A 6,493-nucleotide genomic window follows, 5' to 3' on the forward strand; every position below is an offset into this window, starting at 1 on the left:
TTGGAATTACCACAATGTCTATGGATGTGGTGTTGACATCAACCATATAAACGTTTGGATTGTAATTGTACCTACACATAGTCAGTCAAATGTCCTTGTCTTGAAGTTTCTTTAAAAACAGCCAATGTGACTCGAGCTTTGTTTTGCAGGTTTTTGTCATTCCACAAGAGCAGTGAGTTTAAACATTGTTTCCACATTCAGATCAGGCAGAAACTGACAAAAATAAAAACATGTCTCAAGAGTCTTTCAGGAAAAAAAGAGTAGCAGAAAAAGACGTATTTACAAAGAAAGTCGCAGGCAGTAAAATTGTTTAAAATCGTGCATTTGTTTTGGTACATTATTAACCATCTGTACAGAATGGGAATGCCTCACAGTGACTAGTGTGAGACTATATATAACTTTTTTTCCATAGTTTGTTCCAAAGCAGGCAGCCATGGAGGTTTCCATCCACAACTCTCACTACATTCCCCGCAGAGTCTAAGAAGATGTAATTTATTTTATTAAAATTTAAGATTTGACCTATTTTTTACCACTTTTTCCCAGTGGATAAAAAGCTGCATTCGTTTGAATGGAAACTGGTTTACACAGCGAATAAATCAAAAGGGAAGAGAAAAAATCAATTTGCCAAACTTGGCAGACTGAAGTCAAAATATTTCTCATAACATCTGGTTTCAGAATGCCATAATGAAATGGAAAAAAATGGGCACTTGACGACTATATTTACAATTTATACGAAACTAGGTCTTCTTCAGCTAAATCTCTGGCTGCGGAGTATATTTAATCAATTTTTAACACAGGCTTAATAACCTAATCCTCTCAACCTCAGCTTACTGCCTTTCTTCTCATTCTCCCGGGTGTATTACTGTAATATTGTATGATGCAAGTTGTATATGTTTTGGCTGTGCTTTCAAAGCAAAGAGTTTTGCATTTTCTAGTTGATATTTTGTTCTATTAAGCCAAGTGAGCTGCCCTGAAGGCAATTTGAGAAAAAAAAAGTCTGTTGAATTAGAACATTAGAAGCTGAAAAGAGTAGATGATTTGAAAAGAGTAAGATTTGAATGTGGATCTGAGTTTATTTGTGAAAGCATCTTTCTGCTTCAGACTGTGCTGGGTAACGACTTTAATTACAATTTTCTTACAAATCTGTTATACAGCAAAATATTTTTTTCAATCTTAAAATGAAATGCATCCTTAAATCCATGGGGGAAAAAAATCAAGTACTGGTTGATATTGTTTGATTTAGAGTATATAAACTATAATAAGTTTTATTTAAGTCTGGTTTTGTTGCTGGTGGTTATTGTCAAACTGGGCTCCAAAAATATACAGAAACTGAAGTGAAAGGTGAAATTCTTTGTAATAAGACATTTTTACAACCCCTGTGTCTCTCTCTCTCTCTTTACATCTCATTTTAGAATCTGTCTCCCAAACCTAATCCTCCTGCTCCTTATCAGCAAGCCTTGTTTGATAGCAGATTAAAGCAGGTTGAAGAAACACTCAGTGAAAATAACCGTCCCGTCTTTTTTCTTGTTCCACTCTCATTGTGGACGACCTTCTAATCTTTAACTCTGAATACGTTCGACCTCTGAGGCTCCTACTCACATGGTTGTGTGTATTGCTCTGCACATGGGTGAAATTGGAAGTCAGCTTCATGCTTTGCATATGTTTTACAAACCAGTTTTTGTTTTTGCATACTCAAACAAGAGTTTCTCTAACTGTAATTTATTTTTAAGGCAGTGTTTGGTAGAAGTAGGACACACAAAACAATACTGGTGACGTATAAATATTTTTATTTTTATTTTTACTAATCTCAAATATTTAATTTATAAATTTAATGCCTATGTGTTGACTCATAAATTGCAAGTCATCATATTACCCACGAGAGTCGTGCCAACAACATGTCACTGTCCAAATCAGTTCATTGCATATTCAAATAAAAATAGTACAGAAAAACAAATAACACTGATAGTGAGACTGAACCTTTGGTGACTTCTTCTTTTGTGTCAAATCTACTATGAATTGACCTTAAAAATTTTATATCAAATCTACTATGAATTGACCTTAAAATCCTTATTAAGGTGGAGACATTTCATCTTAGTTTGCTTCTGTCCCAGCTTGTACATAGTTTTTTGCCTAGTCTTGGTTATTACCTGGTTGTGGAAAATGTCAGTAGCAGAGAAAATATAATAGGTCTCAGAAGGATTGCAATCCAAATTTGCTATGTAATTTCTAGCCTAGTGGTACTTTATAAACTATGTCTTAATTTTGGTGTTTCTTAGATCATTTGCGATAAACCAGCATTAAATATTTTTTCCTAATTTTACTGAGTAGTACTGAGGTATTACGGACATAGTCTACTGCAGTGAAAGTGATCATTTCTGTGATGCAAAAAAATCACTTGCACAACAAGAAGACTGAATGAGGTGTAAAAATAATCTGTATTATTTTTCATGTGCTTCGTTAGTTTAGCCATAGCCTTTCCTCGTGGGCAACATTGTGGCCGTGGTTGTTTTCCATCCATTATGGAAACGGGTTTGCAGTAATATTCTTAATTTTACTTTGATGAAACACTGAGAACTACACTCTTTTTTGTGCCTGAACACCACGGAAAATTATTTTAAAACATTGCAAATGCTCAGAATGATATTGATTTTTTTTTTCTTTTTCCTCCGGTTGGTGCGGTGGTGTAACATACAGTATTTCTCTGCTTCCGTTCACAGTGAAAGATTGCAGTAACGTGCCAGGTTTTTTTTTTCCCTGTGTGCTGAACTCTGTGCCTACATGAGCTCTTCGTACGCCTCCGCATCAAAATCAAGATGTGACCCTCATTCAACATGTACACTTACAGCCAGTGAAGGCTGGAGTGAACGCCTCTCTATCGAGAGTAGCGATTGTGACAAGATAAATTGTGAGAAAGTGTGAGAGGTGAAAGGTCGTAGGCACATTCCTCACTGTAGCAATGTGTAACAATGTAGCACATTGTTAGACATTTCATATCACATGACAGGCCTCAGGCCTCATATCGACGTATGAGCTGAGTGGTGATGACAAAAGGCAGTGTTGTGCACGTGGTGTGTGAACATTTTGGGTTTTTTTAGTTGGCAATTTCTACTGTAATCTCTGGGCTTTCATCTTGGATTACATCGCATGTAACAGATTGCATGTCTGAGTGAGTGAGTGAGTGAGTGAGTGAGTGAGTGAGTGAGTGAGTGGAGCAGAATGTCTGCCAGGCTACAGAGGAATAATTGTGATGTCAATGATTGATATCAGCATTATTAAACCAAAGGCTAGAGAAAAAGAAACAGAGTTGAAAATATGACTTGAATAAATGCCAGCGTGGACCAGCTGTCTCCATAAACGACCACCCAGACAGACAAAGATTAGACGTTGTAAAAACAGAAGAGTAACAGCGCAGGGTAAAAAAATGATCTGGAATTTTAGTTTAACATTCTCTGCATAAAACCTAAAATAAAACTGCTCATAAAGTGAGACAGGTGTTAAAGTTGTAGTTCGTAGACTCTTCAGACAGAAGTTGTTGATTTAAATGTCACAATCGCCAAAAAACAAAGACCAACAGCAACTTCTACTACTGGTTTATGACCCTTGAGAAAATAGCAGAACTGCATTAATCTGACTATGACAAAGTATGGATTACACAGATTACACAGTATGGAAACATCACAGACGGCTGCAGAGAGCCCGTGTTTTCAGCAGTTGATACGCTGAAAAACCTCACGCCACAGCGAGCACTTGACAGATTCCATTTCCACATGGACGGAGCAGCATAAAAATAATGTCGTATTTTTTTTATGGAGAAAAAACAGTTGCACAGTAATAACAAAGTCAACCACAGCCATCATAATGCGTTAGACCCAGCGCAGCTTTAAGGCGAGGAACGACGGTGGTCGGGGAGCAAAGAAGCAGAAGTCAAGTGACACAGAGCAACAAGGAGAGGAACGGCAGAGAAGGTGATGACAGGAGTGAACACAGAAGTGGACAGGAAATGGGGAGGGGAAAAAAATGATGTTGGCCCTGAGCAGAGGCGGTCTGGATTGGACGCAGATGTAAAAGCACCCTGCGATAGATAAACAGCAGGGTCATGTACGAAATATTGGTCTGTCTCAAGACAAAGGCAGGAAATGACACGTAGATCTCTGTTTTCTTTCTGTGTAATTGCTCTTTGTCCTTTCAGCTTCTGTCTTTCTCTCCCTGAGCTCCTCCTGCTTCACCGTTAGGTTTGAATACAATGCACTGCGTGAGGTTCTGATGCTTAATCAGAGATTTTTAAAATCATATGCTGGGTTTTCTCGGGGGACGTAAACCACAAACTCAGGCTCTGGCGATGGTTACTGTCCTCCTAAATCTTAAGTGCACCTTGAGAGTGCAGCCATCTGCTGCGTGCCTGCGAACACCTGTCTTCTTCAAGACTTTTCTTCAGACCACGAAGGCAACGGTGCCTGGGATCCATACTAACACCTGGCAGACACCCAAACCTCGGCAGGAACCTAATCTGCTAACTCTGAAAATATTCAGTCAAAAAACAAATCATACAGTGAAGTACACCGCACGCTTGACTGCATTCACTGCAAGTTGTGTGGGTGCGTTCTTCTCTCCCGTTGCCGTCCCGCTACTCCCACATTCATCCATACATGATGGTTGACATGGTAATATTCAGAACTAATTAATGAAGGAGTGGGGGAGAGGGTGAGGGTGGGGAGTTAAGGTTCACCAGTAAGAGAACAATTAAAGTTCATGTGTGTGTCTGAACTGAACTTCAGCTAAACTTTCTGTCGACGTTACATCACTCACTTTAGCTGCAGTAATTTCTCCACACATTAAATTGTTGCCACAGTGGGAGGGTGATCAGTGCTGCTGTTCCACAGTGGGTAGGTGAACAGTGTGATCGTCTCTGTGTGGAGTTTGAATATGTTAATGGGACTCGTACTCCCACAGACAGACACAAACCTGCAGATTGGTGAATTAGGTAAAATGACCGTCGGTCAGGATGTGTGTGTGTGTCTGGTTGTTTGTCTCAGTGTGTGGCCCTGTGGTGGACCGGCCAAAAAAACTCACCCAGTGCCTGCTGGGATCGATTCCAGTTCTGCTCACAATCCTAAAAAAGGATTAAAGAGTAGAAAAAAAAAAGTGAAATGAATGAATCGACAATGCAAGATCTATTGTGTCATAATCAGTTATATGTAAATTTGATATTGACCTGCAGCCTGGGAGTCAATAGAACAGTTTAAACAATAGTCCAACTGACCTCACTATTAACTTCACATTATGCATTATATATTCTCCTCCTCGTCCTTATATTTCTTGTTCTTATTACTGTCACTTACTAAGTGCTATTTCCTATGCATCAATATTATGACAAATTGAGAAGATCCTCAGTTCGGGTTTTTTGTTTTGCTCAAAATGTCGATAAGGTCTGTTTCTCTCAGTTCCACTTCTTTACCCAGACTGCTGTGTGACAAGGATATATAGAGATGAACTAATTTGACTTTGACAGCTTTAACCATCAGCCACAATAGGCCTCGGTTCTAGAAAGGCGAAAGACAGGTGACGAGTAAAATCTATACAACATGTGTCAATCCAGTGTGCTGTCGTAGGTTGGGCCCCGGGGTCTCGGCGGTTACTGTAGGTCGATCCAGCCCTGTTATCAGGTGTGGAGGATCACAGGTCTGAATCTCCCCTTGGCCTTCTGTGGTGTGTTGAACAAGCACCACCTCCCTTGAGCCCGGGGCACATCGGCAAGCAATCACTGCTCCTCGGGGATTGGTTGATGAGTTAGATGCACAGCACACATCTTGTTGTTTGTGTTGTCTGTACACGTACGGTGATGATGAAGCTGATTCGTCTGTTTCTTTAATAGAGTTTAACCGAGTCATTAAACAACAAACATGAGGCAGTATGAGTGTGTGACATGAAGGCGTAGACCAAGAAAGATTTAGAGAGGTTTAATGTCCAGTTTAGGGCAGAAAAAGCCACCGATTTCTGGTGGGGGAGGGGCAAATTGTTTTCATATATTTTGGGGCATTTCTCCGAGCCTATAACTGGACTATTTTTATCAAGGCAAACTAAGAACTTCATGAGAGCTTTTGCATCTCGGGGTATTCTTGCATCTTTAAGGCAGAAATACACTTCCTACTGTAGGTTATGGAGAGGTTTCCCAGCTCTGCTACAGACAGAGGTATCAGTGCCTTCAGATAAACATCACAGAAGCTCTTTCTTTGCTGCTGCTGCATTTCTGACAGGTCCATCATCATTCTGCCTGTTGGTGCGTTCTGGATCTCCGGCCCGTGTGTGTGTGTGTGTGTGTGTGTCCGTCTATTCAGTAAATACAGTATAAAAACACCAGGAAGAGAAACAGAGAAATGTTAAACATGCAGAAATATAAATATGCTTTTTTATTTATTTGCGTTTGTTTCCACTGATTCACTGTGCACTCCTCCGATATGTACAGTATCTGCTGCAGCGATAAATAATCCTCTCT

The 6,493-nt window shown here is 39.7% G+C and overlaps 1 protein-coding gene across 1 annotated transcript in view; it reads left to right on the forward strand.

The window, feature by feature from the left end:
• Positions 1–6,493, forward strand: part of ankrd13b (ankyrin repeat domain 13B) — a 33,864-nt gene that overhangs the window by 1,444 nt on the left and 25,927 nt on the right. The window lies entirely within an intron of this gene.

The sequence above is a fragment of the Cynoglossus semilaevis genome, chromosome 4, assembly GCF_000523025.1.
Source record: "Cynoglossus semilaevis isolate Cse_v1.0 chromosome 4, Cse_v1.0, whole genome shotgun sequence".
Classification (NCBI taxonomy): domain Eukaryota; kingdom Metazoa; phylum Chordata; class Actinopteri; order Pleuronectiformes; family Cynoglossidae; genus Cynoglossus; species Cynoglossus semilaevis.